Genomic DNA, 27902 nt, shown 5'->3' with positions numbered 1-27902 from the left:
GATATCGGGGTGGTTGAAGTCCCCCATGAGGACCAAGGCTTGTGAATGTGAGGCTGCTCCTATCTGTCTATGGAGGGCCTCATCTGCTCTGTCTTCCTGATTAGGTGGCCTGTAGGAGACCCCCACTGTAACATCACCTGCCGGCTCCCTCAGCCGCTCCTCATAAGACTCATTCTCCAGATCCCTCACCAGCTTTGTTGCCCTTCTCTGGACCTGCTCCAGCACCTCAATGTCTTTTGTAGTGAGGGGCCCAAAACTGAACACAGTACTCGAGGTGGGGCCTCACCAGTACCAAGTACAAGGGGACGATCACTTCCCTAGTCCTGTTCACCACACTGTTCCTGATACAGGCCAGGATGCTGTTGGCCTTCTTGTCCACTTGGGCACACTGCTGGCTCATATTCAGCCAGCAGTTGACTAACACCCCCAGGTCCTTTTCTGCCAGGCAGCTCTCCAGTGACTCTTCCCCAAGCTTGTAGCACTGCATGGGGTTGTGACCTGAGTGCAGGACCTGGCACTTGGCCTTGTTGAACCTCATGCAGCTGGCCTCGTCCCATCGATCCAGCCTGTCCACATCCCTCTGCAGGGCCTTTCTACCCTCAAGCAGATCAACATTCCCGCCCAACTTGGTGTCATCTGCAAACTTGCTGTTATCCTCGTCCAGATCATCGATAAACATATTAGAGAGAACCATCCCCAATACCAAGCCCTGGTACACAGTCACACCCCTTGTGACTGGCCGCCAACTATATTTAACTCCATTCACCACCACTCTCTGGGCCCCGCCCTCCAGCCAGTTTTTAACCCAGCAAAGAGTACTACCATCCAAGCCATGGGCAGCCAGTTTCTCCAGGAGGAGGCTGTGGGAAACTGTATCAAAGGCCTTACTAAAGTCCAGGTAAACATCCACAGCCTTTCCCTCGAACACTAAACGGGTCACTTTGTCACAGAAGGAGATCAGGTTAGTCAAGCAGGACCTGCCTTTTGTGAACCCATGCTGACTGGGCCCAATCACCTGGTTGTCCTTCATGTGCCACATAATGGCACTCAGGATGATCTGTTCCATGACCTTCCCAGGCACCAAGGTCAGAGTGACAGGCCTGTAGTTCCCTGGATCCTCCTTCCAGCCCTTCTTGTGGATGGACGTTGCATATGCTAGCCTCCAGTCAACTGGGACCTCCCCGGTTAGCCAGGACTGCTGGTAAATGATGGAGAGTGGCTCGGTGAGCACTTCCACCAGCTCCCTCAGTACCCTCGGGTGGATCCCATCTGGCCCCATAGACTTGTGTATGTCTAAGTGCTGTAGCAGGTCCCTCACCATCTCCCTTGGTATTACAGGGGCTTCATTCTGCTCCCTGCCCCTCTCTACTAGCTCAGGGGTCTGGGTACTCAGGGAACAACCAACTCTACTACTAAAGACTGAGGCAAAGAAGGCATTAAGTACCTCAGCCTTCTCCTCATCCTTTGTCACTGTGTTACCACCTTCATCCAATAAAGGATGGAGATTCTTCCGAGTCCTCCTTTTGTTACTAATATATTTATAGAAACTTTTCTTATTGTTCTTAACATCCAAAGCCAGGTTAAGTTCTAGTTGGGCTTTGGCCTTTCTAATTTTCTCCCTACATAGCCTCACAACATCTTTGTAGCCTTCCTGAGTGGCCTGCCCCTTCTTCCAAAGGCCATATACTCTCTTTTTTTCCCTTTGTTGCAACCATATCTCTCTGTTCAACCAGGCCAGTCTTTTTCCCCCTACAGCTCGTTTATTGGCACATGGGGACAGCCTGCTCCTGCACCTTTAAGACTTCCTTCTTGAAAAACATCCATCCTTCCTGGACTCCTTTGCCCTTCAGGACTGCCTCCCAAGGGACTCTGTCAAGCAGGCTCCTGAAAAGACCAAAGTCTGCCCTCCGGAAGTCCATGGTGGCAGTTCTGCTGACCCCCTTCCTTGCTTCTCTGAGAATTGAAAAAAACCTATCATTTCATGATCACTATGCCCAAGATGGCCTCCAACTGTCACATCCCCCACAAGTCCTTCTCTGTTTACAAACAGCAGGTCCAGCAGGGCTCCTTCCCTAGTTGGCTCCCTCACCAGCTGTGTCAGGAAGTTATCCCCAACACACTCCAGGAACCTCCTAGACTGTTCCCTCTCAGCTCTGTTGTGTTCCCAGCTGATATCTGGTAGGTTGAAGTCTCCCACCAGGTCAAGGGACAGTGATCTTGAGATTTCTCCCAGCTGCCTGTAGAATATTTCATCTGCCTCTACATCCTGGTTGGGTGGTCTATAACAGACTCCCACCATGATAGCAGCCTTGTTGGCCCTCCCCCTGATTCTTACCCATAAACACTCAACCCTATTGTCACCATCATTAAGCTCTTGACATTCACAACACTCCCTAACATACAGAGCCACTCCACCTCCTCTCCTTCCTTGCCTGTCCCTTCTGAAGAGTTTGTAGCCATCTAATGCAGCACTCCAGTCGTGCGAGTCATCCCACCACATTTCCGTGATGGTGACTACATCATAGCTTTCCTGCTGCACAACGGCTCCCAGCTCCTCCTGTTTGTTGCCCATGCTGTGTGTATTAGTGTAGAAGCACTTCATCCGGGCTACTGGTCCTGCCACCTTTTTGCTGGGAGAAGCCTTAACTCCTACCTGACCATTCCCAGGCGCAGCCATAGTTTCTAACCCATCAACAATCGTCGCATTTCTGCTTCTGGTTTCATCCCCTTCCCCTTCAAATCTAGTTTAAAGCCTGTTCAATGAGCCCTGCCAAGTCCTGTGCAAAGATATTTTTTTCCCCCTTTGAGACAGGTGTACCCCATCTGTCTCCAGTAGGCCTGGTGTCATGTAAACCATCCCGTGATCAAAAAAACCCAAGTCTTGCTGCTGACATCAGGCTTGGAGCCGGGTATTGATTTGCTGGCTCTTCTTGTTGCTTCCCTCATCCTTCCCTGTGACTGGAATGACAGAGGAGAACACTACTTGCACTCCTGACCCCTTAACCTGTTATCCCAAGGCCCAGAAGTCTCTCTTGATCACCCTTGGGTTTCTTGTTATCAGTTCAAAGCTGCCTGTCTGAAAAATTAGTAGTGGGTAGTAATCTGAAGGGCTTACCAGGGAGGGAAGTTTTCTTTTTATGTCTTTAACCCGGGCCCCAGGGAGGCAGCAGACTTCCCTTAGAAGTGGGTGTGGGAAAGTAACGGAAGTTTGGCGAGGAGGATTGTAAACATGCTCAAGTGACTCACACCTGGGGTGCTGGGAAACACATATATCACACTAATTGTTGCAAGAGGACTCTCTCTTGCTCCACGGTGCCTGTGTCCCCTGCTTGCGTGCCTCTGCCCGGCTGTTGCTTCAGAGATTCCCCAGTCTGTGAGGTATTGAGATTAAACTTGTTCTTTGCCTTTCATCCACGGATTTGTGGTTGATCCTGCCTTCATCGTCTCATGCATTTGGCGTAGTCGGCAGCTCCAGGAACAACCATGCCATGGATGAGGAAAAAATGGGGGGCTGGGGGGGAAACTGAGATGACTTCCTATATTCTGGGATGGCCCGGTACTGAACACTGGACTCCTGTTGCTGCTTTTATGGCTCAATTGGCTCTGCTGCAGGCATGGCCTGAATTAGATGACGGGGCAGTGATTACCTCCCAGACAATTGAAATGGCTATGCGTCGGTTGCCGTGGAAAATGGCATCGCATTCTTCGTGTAAAGCAGCAGGGAAATTGGGATGGCTGTTAGCTACCGGACTTAGAGCTCTTTACTGTGAAGTAGTTGCATTACGTAGTAAAGTGAAAGACTTGGAAAAGGAAAACGGGTTTTTACAAGATGCAAAAGCGATTGCGCAAGAAGTAATTTCTCTTCAAGCAGAGCGGTGCTATGGGTTGCAGGATAATGTGGAGCGGTTGGTAGCGCGTATAGGGAATAAGCGAAGGAATAAATATGGGAAAAATAAGGTTACAATTTCCCAAGTTTGTGCTCTCACCACAAAACGGTCATGGGACCCTGAGGAATGGGATGGAAATATTTGCAGTGATTCCTCTGACTCTGAGACTGAGTTTGAATTTGATCCGGACATAAAAGACACTGAGGTGGTGGAAGCACGACCCCTCATACAAATGACAGGGCAGCAGCAACAAGCAGATGGGGCAGTACAGATTACGCGTACTTATACTCCGAAAGAGTTAAGGGAACTTCTAGAGATTTATCAGCAAAAGAGTGGTGAAAGCCTACTGGCATGGATTTTGCGAGCTTGGGATAGTGCAGCTGCATCTATTCCTTTATTAGCTAGTGAAAAATATTTATTAAGCCCTATAGTTAATGATGATCAGATACAATGAGGATACATTCAATTGCAAAATGTCAGAGGTCCTGATGGGCAAGACATTATTTCACCTACACTATATCAGTGGTTGTGTGCAGTAGTTTTAACAGCATATGCGGAACCTTCTGAATTAGCGACATCTCTTGAAAGTTGGTGTACAATGGAAGAAGGTATTAATGTGGTGCGGCAGATTGGGATGGCTCATGCATTGGCTATGGGATCCAATCCAGATAGTGTACCGGTAATGAGAGTTATTGTGTGAGCCGATGCAGGCAGGACGCAGGAACAACCACAAATCCATGGATGAAAGGCAAAGAACAAGTTTAATCTCGATACCTCACAGACCGGGGAATCTCCGAAGCAACAGCCGGGCAGACACACGCAAGCAGGGAACACGGGCACCGCAGCATGAGAGAGTTCTTGTTAGCAGGAGTCCTTGGCAGCGAGAGAGTCCTTGTTAGCAAGAGCGGGCATGGACTCCCTGTTCTCACTGGTATTTAAAGGGTTCAAACAGGCATAGTTTTCCCACTGTGCTTTGATCTTCTTCAACAACAGGCCAGAATTCTCAAGCGGCTAGATAAGGTGTCCCTGAGTCCATCACAGACTTATGTTATCTAAGTGCAAGTGTTTTTCTTGCAAGCACTGGAGACTGAATAACAATTAGTGTGATATATGTGTTTTCCAGTACCACAGGTGCGAGTCCCTTGAGCGTATTTACAATCCTCCTCGCCGATCTTCTGTTGCTTTCCCACAGTTATGAAAATGCAGTTTTTTAAAAGAGCACCTGCTTCACTAAAACCTTTGATTGTACCAGCAGTGACAAATGACATGGGTACTATAGGCGCCTTAGCAAATACCTTAAGGGAAATTGGGGCTGTAATGTCAGGGCCATCTGTTTGAGTGGTAAATAAAAGAAAGTTGGCAAAACCAAATGCAGTCACAGCACAGGTAACAAGGAAACAAATGTGGACTGATCTCATACAAGCCGGTATCCCACAGTCAGAAACAGATGGGATTACAACGTCAGAAATGTTTCGCCAGTTGCAAAATTTAGCGTTTGCATGAAAAAACTGACCACGCTCAGCCCCACCACGAACCCCGTGCCCACCCTCTGCCCCGCCTGCCACCTTAATACATGACAATAACTGGCAAATGCCAAAACAGCAGAAATGAAGGTTCGGCAGGTCCCCTCAAATTGCTGCCATGGTAGCCTCTTACCATAAAGGGGATCGATGCCCTTATGTTCCTTTAACTATACAATGGCGGTCTGGGGGAAGTTTACATGTCTTAGCTCTGGTGAATACTGGAGCTGAGGTTACTGTATTACATAGCAATATTAATACTTATGAAACCACATCACAGGTCTGTGGATTGGGGGGAAATCCAACGTCTGCTCTCCAGGCCCAGGTTACCTTAACAATCAGCAATCACAGAATCACAGAATCACAGAATGGTTTGGGTTGGAAGGGACCTTAAAGATCATCTAGTTCCAACCCCCCTGCCCTGGGCAGGGACACCTCCCACTAGACCAGGCTGCTCAAAGCCTCATCCAGCCTGGCCTTGAACACTTCCAGGGATGGGGCATCCACAACCTCCCTGGGCAACCTGTTCCAGTGCCTCACCACCCTCACAGTAAAGAATTTCTTCCTGATATCCAATCTAAATCTACCCTCTTTCAGTTTGAGGCCCTTACACCGTGTCCTATCATTACACTCCCTGATAAAGAGTCCCTCCCCATCCTTCCTGTAGGCCCCCTTCAGGTACTGGAAGGCTGCTATAAGGTCTCCTCAGAGCCTTCTCTTCTCCAGGCTGAACAACCCCAACTCTCTCAGCCTGTCCTCATAGCATAGGTGCTTCAGCCCTCTGATCATCTTCGTGGCCCTCCACTGGACCCATTCCAACAGGTCCATGTCCTTCTTCTGCTGAGGACTCCAGAGCTGCACGCAGTACTCCAGGTGGGGTCTCATGAGAGCAGAGTAGAGGGGCAGAATCACCTCCTTTGACCTGCCGGCCATGCTTCTTTTGATGCAGCCCAGGAATGCGGTTGGCTTTCTGGGCTGCAAGTGCGCATTGCCTGTTCATGTTGAGTTTCTCATCCACCAGCACCCCCAAGTCCTTCTCCTCAGGGCTGCTCTCAAGCCATTCTCTGCCCAACCTGTATTTGTGCCTGGGATTGCCATGACCCAGGTGCAGGACCTTGCACTTGGCCCGGTTGAACTTCATGAGGTTCGCACAGGCCCACCTCTCCAGCCTGTCCAGGTCCCTCTGGATGGCATCCCTTCGCTCCAGCATGTCAACCGTGCCACACAGCTTGGTGTCATCAGCAAGCTCGCTGAGGGTGCACTCAGTCCCACTGTCCATGTCTCCGACAAAGATGTTAAACAGCACTGGTCCCAGTACTGACCCCTGAGGAATGCCACTCATTACCGGTTTCCATGTGGATATTGAGCCATTGACTGCAACACTTTGAGTGTGGCCATCTAGCCAGTTCCTTATCCACCGAGTGGTCCATCCATCACATCCATGCTTTTCCAGTTTAGAGACCAGGATGTCACGCAGGACAGTGTCAAACACTTTGCACAAGTCCAGGTAGATGACATCGGTTGCTCTCCCCTTATCTACCAATGCTGTGGCAACATCATAGAAGGCCACCAAATTTGTCAGGCATGACTTGCCCTTGGTGAAGCCATGTTGTCTGTCACCAGTCACCTCCTTATTTTCCATGTGCCTTAGCAGAGATTCCAGGAGGATCCGCTCCATGATCTTGCCCGGCACAGAGGTGAGTGTGACCATCCTGTAGCTCCCCGGGTCTTCCTTTTTTCCCTTTTTGAAAATGGGGGTTCTGTTTCCCCTTTTCCAGTCAGTAGGAACTTCAACAGACTGACACAATTTTTCAAATATAATGGAAAGCGGCTTGGTGACTTCATCTGCCAGCTCCCTCAGGACCCATGGATGGATTTCATCAGGTCCCATGGACTTATGCACCTTCAGGTTCCTCAGGTGGTCTCGAACCTGATCTTCTCCTACAGTGGGCGGTTCTTCATTCTCATAGACCCTGCCTTTGCATCCTGCAACTTGGGTGGTGTGGTTGGAGCCCTTGCCGATGAAGACCGAGGCAAAAAAGTCATTCAGCACCTCAGCCTTCTCCATATCCTGGGTGACCAGGTCTCCTGTCTCCTTCCGGACAGGGCCCACATCTTCCCTAGTCTTGCCTTTACCCCTGACGTACTTCTATAAGAAGTTTTCTTGTTATCCTTGATGCCCCTAGCCAGATTTAATTCTATCTGGGCTTTAGCTTGCCTAATCTGGTTCCTGGTCACTCAGACAGTTCCTCTGTATTCCACCCAGTCAACCCCTCCTTGCTTCCACCATTTGCTACGCCATTTGCCGCAACTGTGTTAATTGCCCCAATTAAAGAATATATCTTGGGGATTGATGTGCTGGCAGGAAGAACAATTGAAACTTTAAATGGCCGTTTCTGCTTTGGAACTCCCCAAGCAGAATTTGCTATTCAATCCATAACTGTCTTGCATGGATTTCTGAAGTAGGATCCTGTTGTGCTGCCCATGCCTGACAAGGTGGTAACTGTAAAACAATATTGTATTCCAGGGGGAGAGGAGGAAATCACTCAAACCATCCAGGCACTTCAGCAAGAAGAAATTGTCAGGGAAACTACGACTGCTTTTAATAATCCTATTTGGCCTGTTCGAAAACCAGATGGCACTTGGAGAATGACTGTAGATTATAGAGAACTGAACAAAGTCACCCCCCACTTGCAGTTACGGTACCAGACATGGTTACCCTTATAGAAAAAATCAGCAAAAATTTACAGCCCTGGAAGGTGATTATAGATCTTGCTAACACTTTCTTCTCGATACATATTGCCCCAGAAAGCCAAGACCGGTTTGCCTTTATCTGGTCACAAAAGCAATATACTTTTCAAGTACTGCCTCAGGGGTACAAACACACTCCCTCAATTTGCCACCAAATGATAGCAGCTGATGTGGCATTGTGGTCGGGTACCATCACTGTTTACCATTATATTGATGATTTATTAATTATGGCACAATCACAAGAAGAAATTGCACCAGCTGCAGAATCATTAAAAGCACATTTACAGGACCGAGGCCGGGCAATTAATCCAAAGAAGATACAGGGCCCTATTACCACTGTACAATTTTTGGGAATAGTCTGGTGTTGAGGAATGGCTATATGAGAACGGGCACGGCGCCATGCAGGATTGTCAGAAGTAAGCTATGCCTGCCTGCATGGAAAACTCCGAGTTACGCTGATAAGGAAGATGCTGAAGGTCATGCTGACTTTGCTTAAGTCAGATAAACAACTTTGAGAAAGTAGACTGTGAGAGAACAAGAACAAACCTGGGCCCAAGAAACTGCATGTAGGAGGAGTATGAATAATGTAATCTTTAGTGCACAGCTATAAGACAAATAGGCATATCTAAGTGTAAGAGTATAAAAGTCTGATGAAGCTGCAATAAAGCTGAAGCTTGCTTTATCACTCATATTGAGTCGACTGCTTGTTTCCCTCGCTCGTTGCAAGTGGCGCCCGAACAGGGACCCCACTCCTTGTTCTCCACCGGACAGCGAGCTCGGAGAAGCACTGGTAGCAGCGACCAGGGAGCAGAAGATCAGTGACAAGACGTGTCTGATCCATGCTTGGACCCAGGATAATAAAGAAGGGGTTCGCCGTCCGAGTGAAGGCTACCAAAGGGAAAGGCTGCAAGTGACCAGATAATTAAGAAGGTCTACACAACGCGCGATGGATAGAGAGGTAGCTTTCGAAATTTTAAAACGCTTTTTAGAAAAGCGGGGACTAAGCCCTTTAGGCGCAGCTATGGTCTAAGAGAGGGATTGAAACACCAGCGAAACTGTTGCTCAAACTGATTAAATTGGGCAGGAGATGGGGCAACAAGTAACAAAAGAAGAAGGGGCTATATTAAGACTTCTCCTGCATATCCCCTCTAAGAGAGGGGTGAAATACGATGAGCGTATGCTCCGAAGGTTGTTAACCTGGTGCAGAGAGAACGGATTCGCACCAGAGCCCCAGACAGCTTTTAAACCAGAAATATGGGAGGCTGTTGGAAAAAAAACTGTGGGAAGTGATAAGTAAAGGAGACAAAGAGGCATCACCGTTAGCGACGACATGGTGGTTGGTGTTATCGACCTTACAAGATATGAGGGCGGAGCGAGCCACAGCAGCCGGGGCTTTTGCAGCATTACAACCCACGGGAGGGGGATCGAACAGGCCAGGTCCGAAGGTCTGGGACGATCCCCTGCTGATCCCCTCTGCTCCACCTGAGGCCGATGGAGGAGGCAGAATGTCAGCAGAGAAGGACAGAGCCGGAGCTGTTTGCTCCTGCCATTGCCCGCCTCACCCCCTCCCCTCCCCAGTCGTCTCCCTGAGATAGAAGTGCTGGTTTTGTATGTCTGCTGTGTAAGTGTGTGTGGGCGCCAGCTTATACCTGCTGATCAGCATGTGTGCTACTGTTTGCTTTTTGTTGTGTGCAGTGTCGTTAGGTGACTCCCCTTGAGCAGGTGTTCTGCCCGGTGTGGTACTGTTCTCGTATGCAACTAGGGCTGACACTCCGTCAAGTGAAGAAGTTTGTATATACACAGTGTTTAGACGTAAGGCGAGCGCGCCACAGGTAGATAGACCAGGACGGGCTGTAGAACCGATGGAAGTCCTGAAATATTGGGGGAGTTTTCACCAGCCGACACGTTTACACTCTCGGGAACGGCTCGCCCGTGCAGGGCGTATCGCTGGTTGTTTGTTGTTTGTCTATAAGATCATGGTTGATTGGGAAAAGGAGTTGAGCCAAAATCTATAGGATGCTCTGTAGGAAAATGAGAAACTTAAGGAAAAATGAGAAACTGAGCTCTTGTTGCAAAGGCAGACTTTTATGTCAGTCGTAAGTGATGGAAAAAAAAAAAAAAGAAAAAAAGAGAAAGAAAAAAGAAAAAAAAAGAGAAAAAAAAGAGAAAAAAAAGTAAAAAAAAGAAAAGAAAAAAGAAACCAAACAGGAACAATTAGATGGGAAATGTGCCATGTTAGCACAAAAGTATGCCATAAGCATTACGAGAAAGCATCAGAAAAAGAGAAATAGGACACCTGATTCAAAGCAGTACCATAGAGAGATGGTTTTGGTTTTTTCCTATATGTGTCTATGTTATTGCATGCCTTAGTAGATTGCTCTGTGTTATACCCTGCGAGACTAAAATGAACCCCAGCAGAAGCGGTCTCTTGAGCAAGGGGGTGGAATATGGGAAAGCAACGGAAGATCGGTGAGGAGGATTGTAAATACACTCAAGGGACTCGCACCTGGGTGCTGGAAAACACATATATCACACCAATTGTTATTCAGTCTCGGGTGCTGGCAAGAAAAACATTTGGATGACATAAGCCTGTAATGGACTCACAGACACCTTATCCAGCTGCTTGAGAATCTTGGCCTGTTGTGGAAGAAGATCAAAGCACAGTACCAGCAAGAACAGGGAGTCCGCATGGCTCTTGCTAACAAGGACTCTTTTGCTGCCAAGGATTCGTGATAACAAGGACTCTCTTGCTGCCAAGGATAAGTTTAACAATGCTACTAGTACAGCTATTTCTGAGTTATTGCTAGATGTAGATAGTATTCCATATGCGATGTTGCAAAACAGAACTGCTACTGATTTTTTGCTTGCAGCTCACAGACATGGTTATCAAGATTTTGAAGGACTGTGTTGTATGAATCTAAGTGACCACTCCAAATCCATCCATGCCCAGCTGCAGGAACTGCACCGACCGAACCAGCAACTTGTGGAGACCACTGGGTGAAATCTCTTTGCTGGATGGACTTGGGGGTGGGGTTGGTTGAAGCAAATTATACTCATTGCCTGTGTGGAAGGAATTTGTCTGTTATGTTTAGTATGCTGTTTGCTGTGTTTAATAAGCATTATACGATCAGCTGTAAATGCCGCTTTGCATCGTACCCTTGTACAAGTTGTAGAATATGTTGCTCTAAAAACTATGTGTGTATCCATGAGAACCTGACCTTCACAGAAGAAGATAACAAGAAGGGATTACAACAATGTAGTCACGTATCAGACAGCCGCTGTTAGCAAAGCTGGATCATGAGTTTGGTGAGACTCGCTGCATACGCTGGCCACGTGTGCAGCGACTCTACCCTGTACTTTTCTACTCGATCCAGTGCAGGAGAGTCTGGTGGGACTTGCTGCGTGCACTGGCCATGCATGCAGCGACTCTAGCCTGTACTTCTCCACCCAATCCAGTGCAGGATATAAGGAGGCTGTCTCGGGTCAGAGAGGGGGAGAGAGACATGATCACACTTTGAAGGTACAGAGGCTTTAATTAAAGAAGTATTGCGCTGGCTTGGCATTTTGATAGCGATAATTATTGTAGTGAAAATTGCATATCATTGTATTTTACGCAACCTACTACATGTTAACAATACTGTGTTGATTGTACAATAAGTACAAAAAGAAAAAGGGGGAATTGTTGAGGAATGGCTATATGAGAACGGGCACGGCGCCATGCAGGACTGTCAGAAGTAAGCTATGCCTGCCTGCATGGAGAATTCCGAGTCACGCTGATAAGAAAGATGCTGAAGGCCGTGCTGACCTTCCTTAAGTCAGATAAACAACTTTGAGAAAGTAGACTGTGAGAGAACAGGAACAAACCTGGACCCAAGAAACTGCATGTAGGAGGAGTATGAATAATGTAATCTTTAGTGCAGTCTGGATCAGTCCATGGCAAATGGTGGGGCTGTGTTTCCATTCCTGGGGCAGTCGATTCCGGGCAGTCGATTCCAGGCAGTCGATTCCAAGTTTGTACGGAGCGCACCATTGTCATATGCCAACTCACTGGCAGTAATGGAAGGGAAAGGCGAAGAGGGACCAACGGTGGCTGGCCGGCTCTGGCGATATGAAGAAAGTCTCTCTTCCCCCCTTGTCTCAGCTGTGGAGAAACTGTCCCGGAAGGTCCAGCAACTTGAAGAGAATATGTCCTACTCCCCACCTGCACGGGCCAGCATCTCAGCTATTAGGAGCAGGCATTTCCCCACTCGAGAGAGAGAGTACAGAGGGTACACACCACGAAGCACACTTGTGGTTCTACCTGCGTGACCACGGAGAGGACATGAGGAAGTGGGATGGACAACCTACTTGGATCCTGCGGACACGGGTACAGGAGTTAAACAGCTGTCTACCTTGCCTGGTCGCTCGGAGGACTCTGCTGTTGTGGGGCTGTTGAGGGTCGAAGAACAGCAGGTGCCGATTGCTACCACAACAGTGCATCGATGGCAATATCGCACTAACCGAGACTCTCTGATTCCCATCCATAAGCTGATTCATCAACTAGAGGTTCAAGGAGTGATCAGCAAGACTCGCTCACCCTTTAACAGTCCCATATGGCCGGTGCGAAAATCTAATGGAGAGTGGAGGCTAACTGTAGACTACCGTGGCCTGAATGAAGTCACGCCACCGCTGAGCGCTGCCGTGCCGGACATGCTAGAACTGCAGTATGAACTGGAGTCCAAGGCAGCCAAGTGGTATGCCACGATTGATATAGCGAATGCATTCTTCTCAAACCCTTTGGCAGCGGAGTGCAGGCCACAGTTTGCTTTCACTTGGAGGGGCGTCCAGTACACCTGGAATCGACTGCCCCAGGGATGGAAACACAGCCCCACCATTTGCCATGGACTGATCCAGACTGCACTGGAACAGGGTGAAGCTCCAGAACATCTGCAACACATTGATGACATCATCGTATGGGGCAACACAGCAGAAGTAGTTTTTGAGAAAGGGAATACAATAGTCCGAATCCTTCTGAAAGCTGGTTTTGCCATAAAACGAAGTAAGGTCAAGGGACCTGCGCAGGAGATCCAGTTTTTAGGAATAAAATGGCAAGATGGACGCCGTCAGATCCCAATGGATGTGATCAACAAAATAGCAGCTATGTCTCCACCAACTAGCGAAAAGGAAACACGAGCTTTCTTAGGCATCGTGGGGTTTTGGAGGATGCATATCCCAGATTAGAGTCTAATTGTAAGCCCTCTATATCACGGAAGAAGAATGACTTTAAATGGGGTCCTGAGCAACGACAAGCTTTTGAACAAATCAAACAGGAAATAGTCCATGCAGTGGCCCTGGGGCCAGTCCGGGCAGGACAAGATGTTAAAAATGTGCTCTACACCGCAGCCGGGGAGAACGGCCCTACCTGGAGCCTCTGGCAGAAAGCACCAGGGGAGACCCGAGGTCGACCCTTGGGGTTTTGGAGTCGGGGATACAGAGGATCCGAAGCCCGCTACACTCCAACAGAAAAAGAGATATTGGCAGCATATGAAGGGGTTCGAGCTGCTTCAGAAGTGGTTGGTACAGAAGCACAGCTCCTCTTAGCACCTCGACTGCCGGTGCTGGGTTGGATGTTCAAAGAAAGGGTCCCCACCACACATCATGCAACTGATGCTACGTGGAGTAAGTGGATTGGACTGATCACACAGCGAACTCGAATGGGAAACCCCAGTCGCCCAGGAATTCTGGAAGTGATCATGGACTGGCCAGAAGGCAAGGATTTCGGAATGTCACCAGAGGAGGAGGTGACGCGTGCGGAAGAGGCCCCACCATATAATAAACTGCCAGAAAATGAGAAGAAATATGCCCTGTTCACTGATGGGTCCTGCCGGATTGTGGGAAAGCATCGAAAGTGGAAGGCTGCTGTGTGGAGTCCTACACGACAAGTTGCAGAGGCCAGTGAAGGACAAGGTGAATCGAGCCAGTTTGCAGAGGTGACAGCCATTCAGCTGGCTTTGGACATTGCCGAATGAGAAAAATGGCCAGTACTTTATCTCTACACTGACTCATGGATGGTGGCAAATGCTCTGTGGGGGTGGCTACAGCAGTGGAAGCAGGGCAACTGGCAGCACAGGGGCAAACCCATCTGGGCTGCTGAACTATGGCAAGATATTGCTGCCCGGATAGAGAATCTGGTTGTGAAAGTACGCCATGTAGATGCCCATGTACCGAAGAATCGGGCCACGGAGGAACATCAGAACAACCAGCAGGTGGATCGGGCTGCTAGGATTGAAGTGGCTCAGGTGGATCTGGACTGGCAACATAAGGGTGAACTATTCATAGCTTGATGGGCCCATGACTCCTCAGGCCATCAAGGAAGAGATGCGACATATAGATGGGCTCGTGACCGAGGGGTGGACTTGACCATGGACACTATTGCACAGGGCATCCATGAATGTGAGACATGCGCTGCAATCAAGCAAGCCAAGCGTTTGAAGCCTCTTTGGTATGGAGGATAATGGCTGAAATATAAACATGGGGAGGCCTGGCAGATTGATTATATCACACTGCCACAGACTCGTCAAGGCAAGTGCTATGTGCTCACAATGGTGGAAGCAACCACTGGATGGCTGGAAACATACCCTGTGCCCCATGCCACTGCCCGGAACACTATCCTGGGCCTTGAAAAGCAAGTCCTGTGGCGACATGGTACCCCAGAGAGAACTGAGTCATAGAATCATAGAATCATAGGGTTGGAAGAGACCTCTGGAGACCATCTAGTCCAACCCCCCTGCCATAGCAGGGTCACCTAGAGCAGGTTGCACAGAAACGCATCCAGGTGGGTTTTGAAATCTCCAGTGAAAAAGACTCCACCACCTCTCTGGGCAGCCTGTTCCAGTGCTCTGCCACCCTCAAAGTAAAAAAGTTCCTCCTCATATTTAGGTGGAACCTCCTATACTCAAGTTTGTGCCCATTACCTCTTGTCCTGTCCCCAGGTACCACTGAAAAGAGCCTGGCCCCATCCTCCTGACACCCATCCTTTAAGTATTTATAAGCACTGATAAGATTCTCCCCTCAGCCGTCTTTTTTCCAGACTGAAGAGACCCAAGTCCCTCAGCCTTTCTTCATAAGAGAGGTGTTCCAGTCCCCTCATCATCTTGGTAGCCCTTTGCTGCACCCTCTCCAGCAGTTCCCTGTCCCTCTTGAACCGGGGAGCCCAGAACTGGACACAGTACTCCAGATGCAGCCTCACCAGGGCAGAGTAGAGGGGGAGGATGACCTCCCTCGACCTGCTGGCCACACTCTTCTTGATGCACCCCAGGATGCCATTGGCCTCTTTGGCCACAAGGGCACATTGCTGGCTCATGGTCATCCTGTTGTCCACCAGGACTCCCAGGTCTCTTTCCACTGAGCTGCGCTCCAGCAGGTCAGCCCCCAACCTGTACTGGTGCATTGGGTTATTCCTCCCCAGGTGCAGCACCCTACACTTGCCCTTATTGAATTTCATAAGGTTCCTCTCTGCCCAACTCTCCAGCCTGTCTAGATTCTCTCTGTATGGCGGCACAGCCTTCTGGTGTGTCAGCCACCCCTCCCAGCTTTGTGTCATCAGCAAACTTGCTGAGGGTGCCCTCTATCCCCTCATCCAGGTCATTGATGAATATATTGAAGAGGACTGGGCCCAGTACTGACCCCTGGGGGACACCACTCGTCACTGACCTCCAACTAGACTCTGTGCCCCTAATCACGACCCTCTGAGCTCTGTCTTTCAGCCAGTTATCTATCCACCCCACTGTCCATTCATCTAACCCACTCTTCCTAAGCTTCCCTATGAGGATGCTGTGGGAGACCGTGTCAAAAGCCTTGCTGAAGTTGAGGTAGACAATGTCCACTGCTCTCCCCTCAATCTCTCCATCCAGTCATGACATCACAGAAGGCTATCAGATTAGTCAGACATGATTTCCCCTTGGTGAATCTGTGTTGCCTACTTCTGATAGCTTTCTTTTCCTCCACATGCCTTGAGATGATGCCCAGAATGAGCTGTTCCATCATCTTTCCAGGGATGGAGGTGAGGCTGACCGGCCTGTAGTTTCCCAGGTCCTCCTTCTTGCCTTTTTTGAGGGCTGGAGTGACATTGGCTTTCCTCCAGTCCTCGGGCACCTCGCCTATTCTCCAGGACCTTTTAAAGATGATGGAGAGTGGCTTCGCAATAACATCTGCCAGCTCCCTCAGCACTTGTGGGTGCATCCCATCAGGGCCCATGGATTTGTGGGTGTCAAGTTTTCTTAAATGATCTCTAACCCAATCCTCCTCGATCGAGAGACAGTCTTTCTTACTCCAGGCATTACTCTTACCTCCAGGGTCTGTGATTCCTGAGGGACAGCCTTAGCAGTAAAGATTGAAGCAAAGGCGGCATTCAGTAACTCCGCCTTCTCTGCATCCTCCATCACCAGGGCACCTACCTCATTCAGCAGTGGGCCCATATTTCCCCTAGTCTTCCTTTTTCTACTGATGTACTTGAAGAAGCCTTTCTTATTGTCGTTGATGTCCCTTGCCAGATTTAATTCCGAGTGGGCCCTGGCCTTCTTCGTTGCATCCCTGCATACTCTGACAACTCTCCTATACTTCTCCCAAGTGGCCAGTCCCTTTTTCCACCTTCTGTAAACTTCCTTCTTCCATCTGAGTTTTTCCAAAAGCTCCTTGCTCATCCATGCAGATTTCCTGCCTCCTTTGCCTGATTTCTCTCTCCTTGCTTCTCTCTTTGGAAAACTGAACTTTAATTAACTGACAGGTGTTGGCAAATACCTCCAGCACAGTAGAGATGGCTGAAATCAAACACAAAAGCTGGGTAATGACTCCTTCTGACATCTTGTTCAGATGTCAGAGCTTTGATTAGGCTGATGGGGAAACTTGCTGAGAGTCTCAGCTGATCCCACCTGGTCCCAACCCACTTCTGGTGGTGGTAAGTCGCACGAAGTTGCAAAAGCTATAGCACTGCTTAACTCAAATCAATCATACATATGCTCATGTTTCTTGTACAACTGATTAATTGCTATGCATAATTAGTTATTGATTACTAGTGGACTAACTAGTATTTCCTATACAATTTACTATTACTATTGATTACTGCTATCAGGGTAGAGTTTTCTAATTCACAGATGTGTAGTATAATATGCAATAAGCTTGCAAAACTCAAAACTGTAGTAAAACTAAAAGCAGGGTAACTTCACAAAAAAAAATGAAAGCAGACACCACAGCTAAACTAGCATGTGTTTGCCATAAAAACAAAAAGAATGAAGCAGCCTGGTCCAGTGGGCACAGCGTAAGCTGTGTGTAGAGTATGTACTGGTTTTCAAACTCCAGCAGAACATCATCAGGGGAAACTGGTGGTAAGGTTCACAGTGGAGCAGGGAAAGAGGGAATTACAGTGTGGTGGGTTGACCCTGGCTGAATGCCAGGTGCCCACCAAGCCACTCTATCACTCCCCCTCCTCAGCTGGACAGGGGGAGAAAAATATGAGAAAAGGCTTGTGGGTTGAGACATTTCAGTGCCAATTTCTTGTATTAATTATTTTAGTCAGAGGAGGAGTTAAAAAGCCACCACAATTCAGGTCTGAGTTAAAACATTTCCATTTAGATTATAGTATAGCATCAACATTAGAGCATCAAAGCTCTATTTTAAAGCCACTGAGTCACTAATCGAGTACCATTATAATAGTTCTAGAGCAGATATAGTGTCATGGGTTGACCTTGGCTGGATGCCAGGTGCCCACTAAGCCACTCTATCACTCCCCCTCCTCAGCTGGACAGGGGAGAGAAAATATAAAAAAAGGCTTGTGGGTTGAGATAAGGACAGGGAGATCACCAATTATCATCACAGGCAAAACAGACTCAACTCAGGGAAATTAATTTATTGCCAATCAAATCAGAGTAGGGTAACGAGAAATAAAACCAAATCTTAAAACACCTTCCCCTGACCCCTCTCTTCTTCCCAGGCTCAACTTCACTCCTGATTTCTCTACCTTCTCCCCCTGAGTGGTGCAGGGAGACAGGGAATGGGGGTTGCAGTCAGGTCATCACATGTTGTCTCTGCCACTCCTTCCTCCTTACTCTCTTCCCCTGTCCAGCGTAGGGTCCCTCCCACGGGAGACAGTCCTCCACAACCTTCTCCAACGTGGGTCCTTCCCACGGGCTGCAGTTCTTCACAAACTGCTCCAGCATGTGTTCTTTCCGTGTGTCCTTTCCACGGGGTGCAGTCCTTCAAGAATGGACTGCTCCAGTGTGGGCTCCTCTTTCCCCAAGGTCACAGGTCCTGCCAGGAGCTTGCTCCAGCGTAGGCTCTCCACTGGGTCACAGCCTCTTCAGGTACATTCGCTTGCTCCGGCATGGGGTCCTCCACGGGTTGCAGGTGGATATCTGCTCTACCATGGACCTCCATGGGCTGCAGGGGGACAACCTGCTTCACCATGTTCTTCACCACAGGCTGCAGGAGAATCTCTGCTCCATCGCCTGGAGCATCCCCTCCCCCTCCTTCTTCACTGACCTTGGTGTCTGCAGGGTTGTTTCTCTCACATATTCTCATTCATCTCTTCCAGCTGCTGTTGCATAGCAGTTTTTTCCCCCTTCTTAAATATGTTGTCACAGAGGCACTACCACTGTCACTGACTGGCTCAGCCTTGGCCAGCGGCAGGTCCATCTTGCAGTCAGCTGGCACTGGCTCTGTCCAACATTGGGGAAGCTTCTGGCATCTTCTCACAGAAGCCAACCCTGTAGCCCTCCCACTACCAAAACCTTGCCATGCAAACCCAGTATACATAGAAAATAAACAGGACACAGATAAGCCATAACCCTGGAACAGGAAATATTAGCCATGGCCTTGCCATTAGTGATGGGAAATCGGCAATTTTATCATCTTTTTGACAAACACTTCGTCTTCTTGGGTTGCAAACCAACCTTGGCACTTAGCGGGAAGCATTTGGTGATGGAGACGAGCCAGCTTTTCTGTTTCATGATCATGCCTCCCTAAGTAAGACAACTTCAGGGACTTGCTGCCTTCTGCACCTGAAACAGATCTTAATATTAGATACACTTTAAGGTTGAACAGAATGAGTTTACTGAACAGACAGGCAACGCTTAAGAAATTAGGAATGATATTTGGAGGCAGCTCCTGAGAGCTGAGAATCACTGAACTTTCCAGCTTCTTCTCAGCCTTACCATGTCCCTGGAAGGTTCCTGTCTTGCCTTCACCAAGGAAGGCAGGATCCCATCTCTTGGCTCCTGGCTCCCAGCTCTGTTTCCCTCACGATCTGCTTGGCCCCCTGATGTAAGAGCCACTGCGCCTGCCCCTGCCTTCCCCCATATGGCTATGGATGAAACATAAGCATATTCTGGGGCTTCCTGCAACATCTCTAGTGGCTCTGATAATTGATTCAGCCACATATCTGAGCTCATGCCCGGCTGTGTCACAGCAGCAGCTGTTAGGGTAAACTGCTTTGAAATCCTTTTTTTCTGCTGAGGAAGGGCTCAACTGAGTTCATCACCCCTGACATAAACCTATGTACTTTCCTGGAATGGCAGTACTGGAGATTTCATCTAGTTACTTCCCCCCATCCAGATGTGCTGACACAGGTTTTCATGGGGCTGCACTGTACAGCAGAACAGGAAAATGGGGCAGGATAAAAGGAATCATAAAAGTATCTGAGAGAAAATGGCCATGTGAGCCAGCCTCCCTACTATGAGAGATTAGATTAAGGGCAAAACAGGTGGTAGAAGATGGAATTAGTACGTGGGAAAAACGGGAACTGAGAAGGTAGAAAATATGTTGTGCTAATGACTAAGCAATTTACTATGCGAATTCTTGTAACCAATCTGATCTGTGAATGAACTGCATGGACAGCGCGTGGACAGTGTAACTAGCTAATCAGAAACAAGCGAGTCGCATGTACGGCTACAACACAGGGTATAAAAGATGATGATCTGTGCTTAATAAACGGCTTCTGTTGATTCACATTGGATCATCTGGAGTCCACTTATTTCTCCTCAGATGGTGACCCCAACGTGATACCGATCGGCGCTTGGCTTGAGCAACGGAATGCGAGGGGCGGAAGACCCAGAAGGAGATCCACCGGCTGGAGGACGGCTCAGCTGGACTGAGACCGGGCGGATTGGGCAGCAATCCGGAATAAACAGACGACATGGCCATGGACACCCAGAGAGAGGTAAGCAGCCGGGGCAGGAGATGGGGCAACAAGTAACAAAAGAAGAAGGGGCTATGTTAAGACTTCTCCTGCATATCCCCTCTAAGAGAGGGGTGAAATACGATGAGCGTATGCTCCGAAGGTTGTTAACCTGGTGCAGAGAGCACTGATTCGCACCAGAGCCCCAGCCAGCTTTTAAACCAGAAATATGGGAGGCTGTTGGGAAAAAGCTGTGGGAAGTGATAAGTAAAGGAGACAAAGAGGCATCACCGTTAGCGACGACATGGTGGTTGGTGTTATCGACCTTACAAGATATGAAGGCGGAGCGAGCCACGGCAGCCGGGGCTTTTGCAGCATTACAACCCACGGGAGGGGGATCGAACAGGCCAGGTCCGAAGGTCTGGGACGATCCCCTGCTGATCCCCTCTGCTCCACCTGAGGCTGATGGAGGAGGCAGAATGTCAGCAGAGGAGGACAGAGCCGGAGCTGTTTGCTCCTGCCATTGCCCGCCTCGCCCCCTCCCCTCCCCAGTCGTCTCCCTGAGATAGAAGTGCTGGTTTTGTATGTCTGCTGTATAAGTGTGTGCGGGCGCCAGCTTATACCTGCTGATCAGCATGTGTGCTACTGTTTGCTTTTTGTTGTGTGCAGTGTCGTTAGGTGACTCCACTGGAGCAGGTGTTCTGCCCGGTGTGGTACTGTTCTCGTACGCGACTAGGGCTGACACTCCGTCAAGTGAAGAAGTTTGTATATACACAGTGTTTAGACGTAAGGCGAGCGCACCCCAGGTAGATAGACCAGGATGGGCTGTAGAACCGATGGAAGCCCTGAAATATTGGGGGAGTTTTCACCAGCCGACACGTTTACGGTCTCGGGAACGGCTCGTCCATGCAGGGCGTATCGCTGGTTGTTTGTTGTTTGCCTATAAGGTCATGGTTGATTGGGAAAAGGAGTTCAGCCAAAATCTATAGGATGCTCTGTAGGAAAATGAGAAACTTAAGGGAAAATGAGAAACTTAAGGAAAAATGAGAAACTGAGCTCTTGTTGCAAAGGCAGACTTTTATGTCAGTCGTAAGTGATGGAGGGAAAAGAATAAAAAAGAAGAAAAATAAAAAAAAAGGAAAAAAGGTAGAAAAAAGAAAAAAGAAAAAAAGAAACCAAACAGGAACAATTAGATGGGAAATGTGCCACGTTAGCACAAAAGTATGCCATACGTGCTACGAGAAAGCATCAGAAAAAGAGAAATAGGACACCTGATTCAAAGCAGTACCATAGAGAGATGGTTTTGGTTTTTTCCTATATGTGTATATGTTATTGCATGCCTTAGTAGATTGCTCTGTGTTATACCCTGCGAGACTAAAATGAACCCCAGCAGAAGCGGTCTCTTGAGCAAGGGGGTGGAATATGGGAAAGCAACGGAAGATCGGTGAGGAGGATTGTAAATACACTCAAGGAACTCGCACCTGGGTGCTGGAAAACACATATATCACACCAATTGTTATTCAGTCTCGGGTGCTGGCAAGAAAAACATTTGGAGGACATAAGCCTGTAATGGACTCACAGACACCTTATCCAGCTGCTTGAGAATCTTGGCCTGTTGTGGAAGAAGATCAAAGCACAGTACCAGCAAGAACAGGGAGTCCGCATGCGCTCTTGCTAACAAGGACTCTTTTGCTGCCAAGGATTCGTGATAACAAGGACTCTCTTGCTGCCAAGGATAAGTTTAACAATGCTACTAGTACAGCTATTTCTGAGGTATTGCTAGATGTAGATAGTATTCGATATGCGATGTTGCAAAACAGAACTGCTACTGATTTTTTGCTTTCAGCTCACAGACATGGTTGTCAAGATTTTGAAGGACTGTGTTGTATGAATCTAAGTGACCACTCCAAATCCATCCATGCCCAGCTGCAGGAACTGCACCGACCGAACCAGCAACTTGTGGAGACCACTGGGTGAAATCTCTTTGCTGGATGGACTTGGGGGTGGAGTTGGTTGAAGCAAATTATACTCATTGCCTGTGTGGAAGGAATTTGTCTGTTATGTTTAGTATGCTGTTTGCCGTGTTCAATAAGCATTATACGATCAGCTGTAGATGCCGCTTTGCATCGTACCCTTGTACGAGTTGTAGAATATGTTGCTCTAAAAACTATGTGTGTATCCATGAGAACCTGACCTTCACAGAAGAAGATAGCAAGAAGGGATTACAACAATGTAGTCACGTATCAGACAGCTGCTGTTAGCAAAGCTGGATCATGAGTTTGGTGAGACTCGCTGCATACGCTGGCCACGTGTGCAGCGACTCTACCCTGTACTTTTCTACTCGATCCAGTGCAGGAGAGTCTGGTGGGACTTGCTGCGTGCACTGGCCATGCATGCAGCGACTCTAGCCTGTACTTCTCCACTCAATGCAGTGCAGGATATAGGGGGGCTGTCTCAGGTCAGAGAGGGGGAGAGAGACATGAGCGAGGGGGAGAGAGACATGAGCACACTTTGAAGATACAGGGGATGCCCTGAAGCACTGTGTCTGCCCCCGCCCCCCCCATAAGTTTTACGTTCATTAACCCCAACAGCTCCGAAGGCATTACAGCATGTTGCAAGATAAGATATAGTCTGCTACTGCTGCAAGACGCACTGAACACCTTCCTACAAGAATTTCAACTTTATGCCCTGATAGGACAGTGGGATGATGCACTGGCAAAGAGCCTGACTGCGTTAGAGTGGGTATTTTTGCCACGTACCTTTTCAAAAGCAGTAACTATGATGATTGAAATGTTACCGCGATTGTTTTTCCAGGGTCGTTTGTGCTGTCACCAGCTTTCTGGAATGGATCCAAGCCACATACATGTCCCCATCAAAAAGGATGACCTTGACCCTTGGTTATCACAATTTGACATGTCGTTGCAAAAAATATTCATCCTTTACATGATCAGCTAAAAGCTCAAATACTAAAGATTCAAGACTTAATGAACCACAATGTATTTGAAATATTACAAAAGGATTTCTCGTGGGTAAATCCAAAGAAATTGGCTTTCTGGGCTAAATTTAGGAATCTGGGTATTTATTGCCTTAGCAGGGTTCCTTTTGATTCTGTTTTTAATTGTGTTTAGTATATAACCTGCTAAGAGCGTCACAACGAGTAGAAGCACAAGTCATGGCGACCTTGTTAATAAATGGTCTGGTGTTAAACAAAAAAGGGGGAGATGTGGCAGATCTACGAGCAGAGGCCTGCGTACGGCCAAAGACACAGTGAGCAGAGCACACAGTAACCACAGAGCCAAGAGAACAGTTCATACCTTCACTCCATCCTGTGACGACCATATAACATTTTCGAATCTCGGACAAAGAATAGGGCTAAGTATTCTTCCTTCGCTAGGAACAGCAACGGCATTAAATATGTTGAATAAGATAGGGTGTTGGGCAAGTAAACAGATAAACCTTACAACTGAAATCATATCTAGCTTGCTTACTGATGCTGATAGCATTTGGCATGCTATGTTGCAAAATCGAGCGGCTATTGACTTTTTGCTGTTAACTCAGGGTCATGGATGTGAAGATTTTGAAGGTATGTGTTGTATGAACCTTTCTGACCACTCATCATCCATTCATAAGCAGTTAGGGGATCTGAAGGATAACATGTCCAAATTAAAAGCGGTTAAAAATGGTTTCGATGATTGGTTAAACTCATGGGGTATAACAGGATGGTTATCAGACTTACTAAAGCAAGGGCTCATGCTATTGTTGGTTATATTATTATTGATTATGGTAGCCTCGTGTGTTCTCCGCAAAGTGACTGACATGATAGAAAATGCCATGCATAAGGTCTGGCTGGCTCAAGAAGAAAAAGGGGGTATTGTAGGAATGTATCTGAGAGAAAATGGCCATGTGAGCCAGCCTCCCTACTGTGAGAGATTAGATTAAGGGCAAAACAGGTGGTAGAAGATGGAATTAGTACGTGGGAAAAACGGGAACTGAGAAGGTAGAAAACATGTTGTGCTAATGACTAAGCAATTTACTATGTGAATTCTTGTAACCAATCTGATGTGTGAACAAACTGCATGGACAGCGCGTGGACAGTGTAACTAGCTAATCAGAAATAAGCGAGTCGCGTGTACGGCTACAACACAGGGTATAAAAGATGATGATCTGTGCTTAATAAACGGCTTCTGTTGATTCACATTGGATCGTCTGGAGTCCAGTTATTTCTCCTCAGCCAAACACAAACAAATGTGTACACGCAGCACACACAGCAGTGAATCTTCCCCCAAAAGAAATTATGGGAAGTGTTTTGGTAAAATATTTGTGAGGGTCCCTTGAAAAGATCATTCAAAAGGAAAATGCAAATTCCAAATAGTCATTATTCTCTTGGTGAACATTTTCTGAAGCCTTTTATTATTATGAAACTGAAGAAAAAAGAAACAGACATCCTTGGTTCCATGAAAAAATCCCAAGGAAAAGCCTTAAGAAATATTATTTTTATCAATGAATTAGTTAAGGCATAATTGAATGCATCATGTAAGTTCTACAGCTGAAGACAAAATTTACTCATCCATTGCCTTGTGAAGTCTTTAGGTTTAGCAACTTGTACCTTAAGACAAAGGATCAGGTAGCAAGTATAAAATTTGATCAGTCAGATACCAAAGAAAAAGGTCCAGAGCTCACAACAGGAACGCAGAGCTTTTCCCTTATTTCCCATTTTTGGCCCTCACACCAGCTTCTCCCAAGAGCTACTATAGACATCTTTCATTTCATCTCTTTTATATCATTTCATCTTTTATTTCATTTCATCTCTTTTATATCAGAATCTTACAATTCTACAGAGCTGTGATGGATGCACTTGATTCCTTGACCAAACTAGCACTAGTTTGGTTCAGGCTCCAAAGGAAGTAAAAGCCTAGGCTGTAACCAGGCCAAGAACTTCCCTAGTTCAAATTCGTTATCTGAAAACCCACAAAGGAACAGAGTGACATGGTGAGCATCGATGCATATGAGCTTGGAAACTTGAACACTAACCATGTGATTAACACATGAATAGCAGCTGGTTTTTCCAAGACTCTTGTCAAGGAACAAAAGAAAGTTGTAGGAACAAGAAGTCTCATGTTTACTTTTTCCATCGCATATAATTTGACTACAAGCCGACCACTTTACTCCATAAATATGACAGCCTAAGTGAGCCTTCTTTGAGCTCTCCCTGCTAAGCAGTTGGCTGCAAGGTGGTGATCTACCCTTGAGCTGGGATGCGTCTCAATGTTGCTCCTCGAGGCAGAGAGACCTCTTACCAACTGCAGTTCTTTGGTAAGTGACCAATAGCCTGCATAACTTTGTATTATAGTGCACTAAGATTTTGCATTGGTAACTTTGATTTTGTATTGGTAACTTTGAATCATTATTATATACTCTGCAGTAAGTAATAGAGTGAACCTTGACATTGAACTTTGTTAAGTCTCACTTTTACAACATCATATTTCAATAAAACCACTTTTGCTGGTACCTTGGTGGTGGTTCTTTAAGCAGTCTAAATCACCCGCCTGCGACAAGAGCAAAATGGAAAACTGCTATGTGCACTCATCAGCTAGTCTGGAAATCGAGCCTGTTTTCTTCAGGTTTAGATAGGATCTTGCACATTAACTTTCAATTTCCACATTAGAAAATCATTTAGAAAAATGTACTGTATTTCTTGTCATGTAGCTGTCACTTTAATACGAATGTCTCCAATTCCTTTCACATATTTGCTGCAGTGCTGCTTCCTCTGCTGGACCGGGTGATAACTTTGTGATGGCATTGGTGAGGCAGATAAGGGCGGGGGGGAAGGAGTCTCTACAATTTACAGGTTTTGAAAATGATTTGTTATGTTTCTGTTATCATACATCTTATATACAGGCTTCTTTTGGAAACAATTATCTTAGTCACCAGAATGAGATTTCAGCTTGAATCCTGTGTGATTTATATTTCTTTTTTTACCCACTATATGGAATAATGCAGATTGGTTTCACTTTTAATAGCTATTTAAATGCTAGTAGAAGCTGGCTTTTATCTAAGGATTTCTATTATGAATAGTAAGTTTCTCAGGTATCCATAAAAATGTATCATTTTTTATTTCTCAACAACAAAGACAAAAAATCTCTTCCTAACTCTGCTTAGAGAAAAACCTTAGCCCTCAGACATCCTGTTGTTGAATGCAATTCTTGTAGATGAACTGTGCTTTTTTTCAGGATGCTGTTTCTACATTTCCTGACTTCAGGGAATGGTGGCAAAAGGCAGCCTTCATTTGCTCAATGGCAAATCAAATCTACCACATCTCTCCATACCAGCCTGCAGCAGAATGCAACAAAGTTACACATAAGCCACTAGTGTAGCTGTGAATGGCAAAGGCAGTTCAGCCTTGGTCATCCAAAATGGCCTTGCGGGACCTGTAGACAGATATTCGAGGTGATTTCATCATTTGAAGACATTCCTCATAAAGACAAAGAGACGGCTTATTAAAGTTACTGTGCAAAAGGATGGCAACATCAACTCTGAATGTTTGTGGTCTGTAGAGTGGTAAATGTTTCATAGAAGGTGTCTTGCTACCAATTTTTCTTCTTGTGCTAAGTCATTCTAGGCATATTCTGGTCTTGTTCGGATCATATTTTAATTAGCCCTGAGCAGACAGATAAGAACTGGCATTTTGCCTCTGAAAAACTTTGAAAGCTCACTGACATCTGGTGGAGGATAATGATTAAGACTCATGAGGATCTTGAAATATTTCCTCACATAGGTCTGAGTCATACTTTTAGCCCAAGAGAAGAGTGTGCTCGGTATACAGAAGCTGAAGAACAGGCAAAAGAAGTTGTCTGACTGCTTTCTCCTAACTTCTAGCATTGGTGACTTCTAGCATTAGCACTACCATTTGCACGCAGCCAGGAGACGAGTTCTTTGAGATGGGAGGGGAGGGCTTCCAGGCTGCTACAGTGTGGAGCTCCTTCCCCAATTTGTTCAAAGATCAGTTCTCACACTAACAGGAAGGACTGATCTTGACTTGGAAATGTTTCTGCTCATATTATGTTCAAGATGTATCATCTGTAGCTTAATAAATGGAGGTATCTCTCTGAAATGCCTAAAAGTATAAAACTGTCTATGATCTTTCCAAGCAAAATTAATGATGTGGCAGGCTCGGGTAGCAAATTCATACAACCCTGTAGTCAACTGCCAAGCTGGACTGTGATATCAACAGACACCTCTGATCACATAGGAAATAAACTGGAAGACTGCATTTGAGGACATAAAAAAGACACATGTGAAAGAGCTGTCAAGCCAATTGCTCCAGACCTGCTGCTAGTGTGCAGCTCAGAAATATAATTATGCTGTATTAAAAAAAAAAAATCTGTCTAGACATTCGTATTAAAGTGACAGCTACACACCAATAAATACAGTACATTTTTCTAGACACTTTTTTATGCAGAAATTGAAAGCTACTGTGCGAGATCCTATCTAAGCCTGAAGAAAGGTGGTGAGGCAAGAATCAAAACTAAGGATGAACTGAACTTACTTAATTAGGTATGAATGAACACAGTTTTCCACTATTTTGCTAACATGTAT

The 27902-nt window shown here is 46.9% G+C and overlaps 1 long non-coding RNA gene across 2 annotated transcripts in view; it reads left to right on the top strand.

Annotated features, from left to right (window-relative positions):
• LOC141735563 (uncharacterized) overlaps nt 1-24502 on the top strand; it is a 50510-nt gene extending 26008 nt beyond the window's left edge. For both annotated transcript variants that reach the window (XR_012584783.1, XR_012584782.1), the window contains 2 exons: nt 20174-20348; nt 22153-24502. This is a non-coding gene — a long non-coding RNA (uncharacterized LOC141735563). The remainder of the gene's footprint in view (nt 1-20173; nt 20349-22152) is intronic.
• Nucleotides 24503-27902: the final 3400 nt, after the last annotated feature.

The sequence above is a fragment of the Larus michahellis genome, chromosome W (genome assembly GCF_964199755.1).
Source record: "Larus michahellis chromosome W, bLarMic1.1, whole genome shotgun sequence".
NCBI lineage: Eukaryota > Metazoa > Chordata > Aves > Charadriiformes > Laridae > Larus > Larus michahellis.
Note: the sequence above shows the minus strand (reverse complement) of the source record. Positions and strands in the feature narration are given on the sequence as shown.